The sequence below is a fragment of the Dipteris shenzhenensis genome, chromosome 1 (genome assembly GCF_047967505.1).
Source record: "Dipteris shenzhenensis isolate YYH24624 ecotype China chromosome 1, Dip_SZ_1.0, whole genome shotgun sequence".
Classification (NCBI taxonomy): domain Eukaryota; kingdom Viridiplantae; phylum Streptophyta; class Polypodiopsida; order Gleicheniales; family Dipteridaceae; genus Dipteris; species Dipteris shenzhenensis.
This window is the reverse complement of record NC_141596.1, coordinates 62,063,746-62,076,228: the sequence shown is the minus strand read 5'-3', so window position 1 is coordinate 62,076,228 and position 12,483 is coordinate 62,063,746.

Genomic DNA, 12,483 nt, shown 5'->3' with positions numbered 1-12,483 from the left:
TGCTTAGACCAAGTACGGTTTTGTATATGGAAGAAAAAATTATGACACAATCCTCAATGCATTACTCACAATAGTAACACAAAATGGATTGCTAAACCTAGACCTAGAGAAAGCATATGATAGAGTTAATTAGGATTTTATTCTCAAGACAATGGAAAGACTTTGATTTCAAAACCTCTCTTTTTTTCCAATTAGATCATGCGTGGAATATGTTAGAGCTATATTTATTTTGCCCTAACTCAGCCTAGTCCTCAACTGCCTATGATCTATGAATAGAATCACTTCCTTGGGAGAAACTCTTGTATCCGTCTCTCTCCTAACATATAGTTGAGGACTAGGCTGAGTTAAGTACAAGGGAAAAACCCGATCCACTATATATCTCTATGTGAATATATATACACAAAGGATGGGCATATGCCAGTTTGAATAATACAGTGTAATCTTGGATGATATAGTGCAAATTGCATGTGGATAGTACAAAGGAATAAGACGCACTTGTCCATAGTATAAAGTATAGGTGCTATGTTTGGTGCATGATATAGTGCAAAGTATGTTTGAAAAATAGAAAAATCTACCTGAAATATCAACTTGTTTGACATAGTGATGATGCATAATTAGGGCTTGAGATCTTCAAGTTTGACGTTTGAGCTCTTCATCTGAATTTGATGTTTGAGCTCTTCATCTGAATAGTAGAGCTTGTTGTCTCCAAGTTCAATCTAATCAAACCTCCTCAAACCTTTATAATCATGCCTTCATGTTTTTCGCAATCCATCCACATAAAATGACCGATTTCATGCAGTGTATATGAACACAACAAATATTCAAGTGTCCTTCTTTATTGTACCAAGGATGAATGTATGAGGAGATTTCTTCGGTCACTCCAAAGATCACTACACATGGGTCCTATTCCAACACTTAAGGATCGATGATTAGTATGTGCGGGGTGCTAATCATCTGTAGCCAAAGCGAGATTCGTTAAGGGGTGCTATATAGCTACTTTAGGCAAACATTGCTATATAGCGACGTCTAAAGAGCATCACTATATAGCGACCTTTATTAGACTTGTAAATTGTCGCTATATAGTGGCACTTATTAGACTTGTGAATGGTTGCTATATAGCGACACTAAGATAGTTTCCTATAGTGATGTTTTACAGAGAGTGTTTTTTCTCATACTGACCTTAAAGATGGTTTTTCCCAATGACAATTTTTTTCCCTTTTCATACATGCTTGATCCTTTGAGAGAATAAAAGTACAAGACCATGTACATCAAGCCTTTGAAGCTCATATATTCATGTCCAAGTTTGAGATGAAAAAAATCAATGAAGAGCATTTACATCAACGGCTTCATCCTAAGCCAAGTCTAACGCGCCAAACAAGTCTATCTCTAACTCTATACCGAGTTGATCTCCTATATCATCATCGTACTCTAGCATCATACGTTCACCTAAGAGTACTTGATCATCTTCTTCAATAAAGTGTGGTGATTCTTTATGATCGTCATCTTTTTCCTCAATATCATGATCTCCATCTTCCTCCCATACGATGTCATTATGCGCATCTTCCTCTTGGCTCATATTTTGATCTTCATCTTCTTCCATCTGGATCAATTGGATTCGACATTGGTAGTGGCATCTCCATATCCACATCTCTATCTTCAAAAATTTTTACTTCATGGTGCAACTTGGATCACGTACCACCATCTTGGATCAGAACAATTCGGATGAAAAACCACCTATACTGAAGATGGGTGACAAATGCCATCAATTACATATATGAAATTAATCTTAAGTACATGTATCAATGGATCTTTAAAAACGAAAGCTTCGATTAATTAAATCATTAGTATACACCTTCTCACAATGCTTGGAAACAACAAAAGTATCACTTTCATTGGTCCAAAGTTTGGTGGAGTCTATTGCAAAGAAACTGCTACTGTCTTTTCTCATTGTTGCATGGGGACCGTTGTAAATAGTTCTAAACCATTTTACATCAAAAATGAAAATACTAAATCATCTGAAATCAAGTTCATAGATTTTGCGTATGGTTCCATAATAATCCAACTGCGAGGAGAGAAGATTGGTATCCGAAGCACTTGCTCGGCTATCTTGTGTGAAGTTAGCCATGACTCCACAATCATACGTGACTATCTTTGAATCGATGCGTTCCATGCAAAAATGTCATCCATATGACCATAATGCACTATACTTTTTGTAGTACAAAAGAGCATCATTAAAACAATGAAGATGCATCTATTTTATAGCATATATTGCCACAAATAAGTACTTAATTACATCAAGAGGTAAGAAACTTACATGCATCATACATCCAGATGATAACTCTCGCTTGCACTTGTTTATTGTCTCTCCATCACATTCGGCTTTACGTAGAGCCAATTGTAGCCAATCAAGCGACATGTGAGTGGGGAGAAGGGTGAGATCCTGTGGATATGGTTGTGATCGCCTGTACATTACTCTGAATCTCGTCCTTGCATTTATTCTTTCTACTTTGGCCACTTCATATCTCTCAATCCACTTCTGCATCTCCTTGCTATTCAGGATACAAAACTTATTGAATTTCTCCATTTGCTCTTCGCTCATCTTTCTTTCAATCCCTTTTCCTTGTGGAACCTTGCCAACGATGCGATCATCATCCTTGTTATGCCAAGCTTCTGGCATATAAGGATCTGTGGATACAAGAAACTCTGTGATATATACTAATGACTCTTGCACAAGCCATCCCTCTGCCATGCTTGCTTCTGGTCTTGCTTTTTATCTTACAAATCCCTTCAAAGTTTTCATAAACCACTCAAGAAAAAACATCCACCAACTATGAAGAGTACCTACAATGGCCACCTCATCAACTATGTGCACAAGCAAGTGCACTTGTGTTGTCATAATGCTCAAGGGAAAGTGCTTCTTGAGCAAGCATACGGCTTCGATGGATTCCACCCTAGCCTTCTCAATGCTCAATATGGAGATCTCTTTTTGAGATATCCACCTATTTCACATGCCCATGAAAGATAATTCATAATCAGTCTACAGATTATTTAGATTAAATTGAAGAAAATGCAATCAATGCAATTTGATAGTAAGCATACCTCACAATACCACTGATCTTGAATATATCATTTCTAACATCTTCTTGTAAGCACCTTTTATTATAATTGGGAGGATGAACTATCAAAGCAACAAAGAAGTCATGTCAATAATATAACATAATCATAATTCCACTAACACATCACGATTATCGATACACTAATCCTATAGCTTAGAATACTTGCTATTGTAAGACCTTGTGCCAATCATGGGACTTGAAACCACTAAGCTTATTGTCCTTTGAAAATGCTCCTTTCAAGCAATGCATGTACCCTGTGGGTGTTTGAAAAGAGGCAATGTCCGCCTTGACCGCTGCCTTCTCTCTTGTGAAGAGGATCCATGTTGCTTTTGGGAGGATAACTTTTCCCGAAGCATGCACTTGGGGCCACAAATGAGACATCCTATTCATAGCATGCAAGTCTTCTCGCACTCCTCTCAAGTCTTTGGAACCAACCAAGTGTTCCCAAACAGTAGCTCCCACATTCTTGAAGATATGCATCGGATCCAAGAGATGATTTATTTGTAACTGAACCCAATAAGGAAGCTCGTGAAAGATCAATAGCCTCTTCATACCACAAGGAGGTTCCTCTCCATTCGCCCTCCAAGCCTGAATCCAGTCACTTGCCTTTAAATATGGTGGTGGTGGATCAAGCTGACCTCCACGCACGAGATGGTCTAGTGGAAGGTATCGAGCATGACCTTCATAAACATTTTTCCTCATATGTTTGGAGTATTATGCAAGCGACTTCAAACCCGGTCCACAAATAGGACAAGCATGGTACCCACTTGTAACAAGTCCTGCATGCGTGCATGAATGTGTTAGTATAAGACATGCATGCAAAAGAGAGTCATAAAAGCATAATCCTATATTATACATGTAAAGACACAACCACGTACCTACGCACACTCCATATCCTGGGTACTCATGCATGGTCCACATCAAGATACCCCTAACCAAAATATCATTGGTATGTCTAGGAGCTTTGGAAATATCAAAGACCCACACTCCTCTCCATAAGATTTGTAACTCCTCTATCAAAGGTGCCATGTACACGTCCATATTTTTGGCCGTGTACTTCCCTGGCACAATTAGTGCAAGTATGAGGTGTCCCTTCTTTATTGCTAGCCATGGTGGGATATTGTAATTCACCAAGACTACGGGCCATGTCGACCAAGATGTCGAGCGTAACCCGAAAGGATTCACGCCGTCCATGGTGAGCCCAAGATGTAAGTTGTGTGGCTCCCTCGCAAAGTCCGGCGATTGATTGTCTATGTGCAAAGTCCGGCGATTGATTGTCTATGGGAATTCTCAATATGTCATCAATGGACCGATGAGATGCATGCCAAGTCATCAACTCCACTATAAATTTGCATCAGAACAAGTGTTGTATTCTTTGCAATGATGGGAAAGTGTCTCAAGACCTTTACTGGTATCTTGCAAATCATCTCTATATCATTGTTCCCCACACTTCGAACAACTAGCCAAATCTCCATGCTCATGACGACGAAAGAGAATACAATCATTATGGCAAGCATGGATGGTATCATAATCCATACCCACTGTTGTTAGCATCTTCTTCGCTTCATCTCTTGATGCAGGCATGGTATTTGGTGCAAGCAACATCTTCTGGAGCAACCTATCACAATTCAAACATACATAGGCTTCGAATAATGATGATTCTCAAAACAACAAAGAAGTCATGTCACTAATCCTACATCTTAGAATACCTAACATTGAGCAAACATTTACAGACTCCTGCATTCTTTGAATTAGAGTGACAGAAGTCTGTATTTGTTTGCTCAATGGTAGGCTATTAAAGCTTCACTTGGGAAAAAAGAGAAGGAAAGAGAGAGGAAAAGAGAGGAAAAGAGAGGAGAAAAAAGAGAGAAAAAGAGAGGAGAAAAAGGAGAAAAAAGACAGAAAAAGAGAGGAGATAAGAGAGAAAAGAAGAGAGAGTAAAAAGAGAAAAAGTGGGGACAAAAGAGAAAAAAAGAGAAGGAAAGAGAGGAGAAAAGAGAGGAAAAGAGATGAAAAGAGGAGATAAGAGAGAAAAAGAGACAAAAAGAGAGGATAAAAGAGAGTCACAATTCAAACATACATAGGCTTCAAATAATGATGATTCTCAAACATACATGATGTTCTCAAAACAAACAATATCCAAATAATGAGTCAAATTAATGCGGGAGCTAACCTCATTAAGGTCGAGACACTTGTATTTAACCACCCATAGTTTGCTTGTAGATTCAAGATTGAGAGACAGGCCCGTAGTTTAGACATCCTAGCACCCTCATACAACTGTGTTGATTGCAAGTCTCGCATATTGACCTTAGACTCTTACATCATGTGTACATGTGATGTAGTGCCCCTAAAAATAGAATCCATCATGTCCACCATACCCTCATCTCATCATCTGGCACATCTAGGAGACTATAGTCTTGCTCAAAGTGGAAAGGTATATGCGTACCCTTGCCACCCTCCTCATCTTGTCTCAAGATTTCATGTAAATATAAGATCTTGTCTCAAGGTTTCATGTCATAATGGCATCCAATATTAATCACAAACTCAAATAGCATTGACTTACCGATGATCCATCACCACGTGCAACACCAACGGTGGGTATTGATTTGGGCTCCTCCCCATACATCTGTAAGTGACTCTGTGCTCCTAGGCATTGGCACATCATCTAACGAGCTTCCACTCGTCCCTTCCATCTGCACACTTCCAAAATCACAACATGAGCTGCAAGAAAATCTATTAAGATCCAAAAAATAGCCACCCATGAGCTACTTTTCTCCTCCTTTTCTCTCTTCTGGCAACAATGAGTTCCGATGAGTTTGTCGCATAGATGACCGATGAGGAGGCAGCGAGATTCTTCCCTCTACTATCCCAGAGGATCTCAACAAATCTCTCTCCTACAGCGATGGCTGGACCTACTGTCCAACCGTCCCCTCTAGCCCCTTTGATTGAGGGGTCATCACCTGGGCATGCCCATCGTAAGGGAAGGAAGAGTAGCAGGGGTTGCTTATGTTGTGCTAACTCGGGAGATGTAGATGAGTCAACACACTCACATCCCTACAGGTCACCCTTTGGTCCCAAGACCCAGTACCAGTTAGGTCCCTTGCACTCTCCTACTCCCACTGCTACTCCTTGCTCTAGAAGTGCTTATACAAACACCACTCCCTTTGACTCTGCCACTACCATGAGTCCTCCTTACCCAGTCAAGGACCTATCCTATCAAATCACAGTTGTTGGAGAGATAATGGAAGATAAAAAGGGCACAGCAGTGATGGCCACCATGAGGCGGTTGATGAGCCACCACTTCAAGAGTAGCATAGCTACTAACTGGTGATACCAAGATGACCAAAAGAAGTAGGTAGTCATCGATGAATTGAAAAGAAAATATCCTGATTTCCTAAATTGGGAGTTCAATGAGAATTATATGCGAGAGCGCATGGGTTTGGTCTTGAAGCATCGTAGGTCAACCTTGCGTACGTCCATCGCAAAGGGGAAAACTAAACCCAGTTGGGCAGACAAAGCTGATTGGAATTTTTTCAAGAAGCAGAATAGGGACCATCCCGAAATGTTCGAGGGCTAGAGGAGGGCTGCGAGGAGACAACTGGACTCCGTAGGTACTTCGCACTTTGGTGCAGGCAGACGGTTGGCATTCGAGGCAACCGGGGTAAGTCTACTTCTTCTCATTTAATGTATTGTTCTATTTGTTTTACTACATATTGCATGCACTTTATCTAACTCTCGTAATTTAGGCCCACAACAAGCTACAATGGGTCGCCTTCCTACAGACGTAGAGACGAGACGTGCGTTTCATGTAGGAACAAAGCCGTGGTTTATTGAGCAGGAGGCACTAGGAGCGACAGTCGATTGGGCTGAGGTGGTTGCTCGCACGGTATAAGTCTACTCCTACTTGTAATCTCACTTTTTAAACTATTTTATTCTTTAAGTTCCAATCTAATTTCCAATTAATATGGTTTCACTCTTAGAATCAAAGCTCGAACGTCCCATCAGTAGAGGTGAGTGGTGATGATGAGGGATCAGGCTTACACAGCTTCAACGAGGGCTAGGGATCAGGCGCAGCTCACGAGGGCCAAGGAGCAAACGTAGCTCATGAGGGCCAAGCATCAAGCTAGCAAGACGAGGACAAAGATGGTGATGATGATTCGGATGAGCAATAGTAGTAGTAGTAGTAGTAGTATTAGTAGTAGGTTGCATATACTTCGCCATGTATATGCTTTTGTATATCGGCTCGTTTGATCGATTTTGTATCACCCTTTTTAAAAGGGTAATTTTGTAATAAAAAATGTTATATATCTTCGACATCTATATGCTTCTTTCACTCGGTTCATTTGAGCGATTTTGTATCACCCTTTCAACAAGGAAAATTTTATAATTAAAAACATTCTTTTGGAATAACTAAATAAAAAACATTACTGGGGCAAAACTGGGCTTGCTATGGCCCTGTTTAGCCTCATAATGTTTTTTTAAAGCTTCTATTAATCGTCGCTATATAGCGACGTTTACCAGTGTCGCTATATAATGATGTTTACTAGTGTCACTATATAGCGACGCTTATATAGCGATCGTTCTTTCTCAATGCTTATTGCGACGTAAATAATGACCTTTGCGCCCATCAAAAAAAAGTCTTTTAGTGTAAAAAAGGTCGGTATTTTCGTCAGAAAAGGACCTATGCCTTGTAATGGATGAGTATGGAGGGGCGATTTAAGATGTCCACAAAGCCAGGGCTGAAATTTCTCTTGGGTAGTGTCAGAAAGCCATAGCAAGGCCCATAGTGATCCTGCAAATCAAGAACCAATAATCCAGAAACACAACGAGCATCCGAACATCTAGAAGTATCGAACAATTGGGCATCCCAGAAGTACCAAACAACTGGGTAGCCAGAAGTACTAAACAACCAAAAATACGAGCATAATCCACGCATGTATGACAAGAGGCAAGCTAGTGTGGATTAGACACAACTTACATAATCATAGGTGGAAATGAAACAACAAACTCCTCATCGAAAGCACTGAACAATCAGAAATACAACAAGCATAAGCCACACACGTATGACAAGAGGCAAGCTAGTGTGGATTAGACACAGCTTACTTAATCATAGCGAGAATGAAATAACAACCTCTTCACATCCGAAACTACCAAACAACATCTGGACGAGCAGCTGAGATTACAAAGAACATCCAGAAGTAACCAAGAAAATGGGCATCTAGGAATGGTGATCACATCCAAACAAGTACTCAAATCAATAGTAATCCTTATGTGCCACATCCAAACGAGTACTTAATAAATAATCAAAAAGTAACCAAGAAAATGGGCATCCGAGAATGGTGATCACATCCAAACAAGTATTCAATAGTAATGCATATGTGCCACATCCAAATGAGTACAAGTTAATAAATAATCCATATGTGCCATGTCCAAATGAGTACTCAAGAAGAAATCCATATGTGTTCATCTAAAAGACGTTGAACCTTGCCATGTCCAAATGTGTATGCAATATGACCATGTCCAAATTAGTACTCAATAAGTAATCCATATGTGTCCATCGTGAATGCTAGATAAATATGTGTCACATTCGTCTGTTGAATGTATATAATTATTACTACAAAGCATGTAGATTGGGTTGCCTTACTCGTAATGGCAAGATTGAGACTGTACTTGGTATTGATTAGATAAGATCTTGATCCCTAAAGATTAACTATGCTTACAACAACGATCCTTCACTCTTGGTTTTTATGGATATGACCGGTGGGTGTTGGGTCTCCTCTTCATCTAAATTTTTATATAGTCCTATAGCTATAGAAGGTTGCTTTATGTGATTGAGCATCTTATTTCTCCATGTGGGATCGTAAAAGCATGATATGCCAGTGTGTTAAAATCAAAAGGAATGCAAATAATGAGTGCAAGATGGTGTGATCAACTCGTGGATACTGAAAGCGGGAGGGCCACACCATATCAGGAAGCTTCTTATCATTAAGTCTATTTATTCGGGATTTATTCTTTGCTTTTGCTTTTGCTTCAAATATTGTTGATTCTATAAAAGTATGAACCTTTTCCATCCTCATGTCCTAGATCAAGCCCTCTCTGATTATGGGTGTTCATCTTCTAGTCCAAACATACTTCTACCAGTTTACAGCAGGCAGCAAAAAGAAATAACCATAACTTTCTTACCTGAAATTGGAATATAGTGATCCAACCAGACAAAATAACCGGCACATACATTTCGAACTAATCGTCGTGAGCCATTTCCATCAATCATGACCACAGTGCTGATTTGCAATAAATGCATATTTGATAACTTTTGCATATCAACTCAAAACCTAGCAATCAAGTAGTCAAAACGATCAGAAAAAAACGTTTTGTGAATCATCAGGTTGCCAGATTGACTAAAAACATGTCTCTTTCTCCTCATAATCATGCTACAGCAGCGTAGCAAAGTTCTGATACCATGTTGAGAGGAAGAGAAAGAGGAGAGATACGGATACAAGAGTTGCTCCCAAGGAAGTGATTCTATTCATAGATCATAGGCATATATATAGTTGAGGACTAGGCTAAGTTAGGGCAAGCTATATATATCTCTAACAGAATATAGAGGCCTCCCTATGCCAGATGGGTCAAATTTTTACTCGCAATTTTTTTTGGATGACAATACAAATTTGTTACTTGGAAAGGAGGATAATATCATGAGTTTCCTCAAAATCTTTGAAGATTTTTTGCTCATGTCTGTGTTAGAAGAGTGACCTCTCTCCATAGAGGGTATCTCGCAATGGAAGAGTGATAGTTAGCCCAGGAATTACATGCAGAAGTTTTCACTATGGAATCAATGCTTCATCAAATCTGTGTACCTCACAACATTCATGTGTGAGTGCAGACTACCAAATAGACAATGCTCAGAGAAAAATATAGAAGAAACACTTTATATTTTTGTCTGTCCACAAACTAGACAAGATATAATACCAAAAGGTTCTCTTGCTAAATTCGTAGCATCTCTATATCTCTTAGCCTACGTTCTCCACTAAGAATATGTAGACTCTCTGTCCAAAGGATCCCTATAGCTTGCTATTTGGAATCTAGCCTAGGTGGGCAGTACCTACTAGCTCAATCCACAGCTCCTCTAGGTCTCTAGTAGTAGGCCCAAGGAAGCCCTAACTCCTACTCCTATATGACGTGTATTGAATACTCCAAGTGATGATGAAATGAGGCCTCTAAAATGAGGCCTCAAGGGCCATATTTTATAGGCCCAAGGGCCTCCTCCAAAAACAAACCAGTAGCATGCTTCTTGCTATCCCAAAACAAGCCAACCAACCTATTGCAAAACCACCCCAAAAGGGCACACAAAACAAAGGGCTTTTGGCCCACACTTCCATGCAAAGCATAGCCTTATACTACCCAGCCTATAAATAGTACAGACTTGTACTACCTAGCCTATAAATAGGCATGGTTGTTGGTAGGCTATACCTAGGCCCAACTAGCCTGTCTAATCAGGCCGACACATGTGTTGCTATCCCTTCATCCATAGCGCCTTTTCTAGAGCATGTTACAGGCCATGTGCCTGCCCACAAACCTCTCCAAACAACTCACCACATCACCACATGTAAGGGAGAACATGCCCTAAATCTGCTTTGGCATGAGGTCATTGATGAGTAGAAAATGTCAAGGTATCACTAACTGACATGCTAACATATATTTTGACAGATATGTGATAGATATGCTAACACATAAGTGAGGTAATATCACATATGTGCTCAAAACATAGGTATGTTGAATTTGATCCTATTAGCAAACTTGAGACATTCAACCTTAGACCATGCTTCTTACCAAAAAGATCCTTGTCAAGAGTTGTTGTTGCAGATTGCATACCAACAAGAGGGTTTTAGGTATCATTGTCCACAAATATCCCTGCCATGGTCTTCACACCATCATCAATTACATAGGTACAACCGGAAGCCCTGCATGATGAGACATTGGAGCAAGTTGTGGCAAATCATAGAACATGGTAGCTATGTTTGCATGGAAAGCTTACTAATATCATGGTGTTGTCATGCTCAAGGACCATCCCACAACCTATGCACCACCCTACAACATTGATTTGTCCCTTTACTGCACGTTGGGTATGAGGAGGGGTAGGTACAAACTGTGCATATGCCCTTGCTCTTCAAGTCATGTGGCATCTGCAAAGTTAGAGCATGTTGGCCTCCCAACTCTGACAAATGCTTTGAGCGGCAGGTCAACTACAGCTTGTAATCATGATACAACATGGACCAAGTCTTAGAATTATTTAATGAATATATGCAAATGCAACTCAAGATGGGACTAGTGATAGTTAAAGTTAGATGCACATACCTAGGCATCAAACAAGTCGTTCTCAGCATGTCTGGTGTCCAAGCATGCCAAGGTCTTAGAGAGATGTTTAATTGTCAATTTTAGCTCAAACATCCTCTTTGTATCTAGAGAGTCTAGCTGCAAGGATCGCAGTTCAATGTCTGCTCCCTCCTTCTCTACTCTAAGTTGCTTCACAACTACACTTACACTTTCCCAACTCCTCTTCCTAGCCATTGCATCTATTAATGAAGCGTTTACCCTCTCCAATTCCTGTACAACAATTTTAAGTTCAGCATCCAAGTGATCAATTAGAGAAAATATTTTTTCCTCTACGTTTGGGTGGCGAACAAGCATACGACCCCTATTTCTCTTGCCATGCCCTCTCAAAGCAATCTCAAACCAACTGTCTAAAAACACTCTCATAGCAGTCCATGATGTCTCTACTATTAAATTACATGGCACAGCGAAATAGAAACTGAACAAAGAATAGAGAGTACATAGCAAACTGGAGAGGAACAAACTTTTCCTTCAATACTGATGTAGTATAGATGATGGCTCCGTCCACTCGTGCGCTCCCACAGTGGAGCTTAGATGGCGATCTAGACAGATACTAGTGAAGAGCTACTAGCTGAAAGATCTGAATTGATCTGATACAATGGATTGGGGAGGTCGCCTCTTTATAGCTATGAGGGCGGTAGTCAGATCAACGTAGTCGGTGGAGTCAACCTAGTCAGTGGAGCCGACCAGTCAACCCAGTCGGTGGAACCAACTAGTCGTCCATGGAATATTCAAGGAATATTTCCTATATTGTCGCCTCGAGGGCTCCCGCCCTCGAACCCCCATTAGGGGGGCTGCCTAGCAAGGGGCCAGCTGGCCCCCAAGCCCCAGCAAGAATAAGGGGCTCCCACACAATCACCTTTCTACCATCAACAGTCTCATTGATAGACCTCATCTGACATGCAAGTCAAGATCCATCCAGTGTCCCAGGCCACACATGGCTTCTCCTCATATGGAGGCCTTACAACTTGAGCAC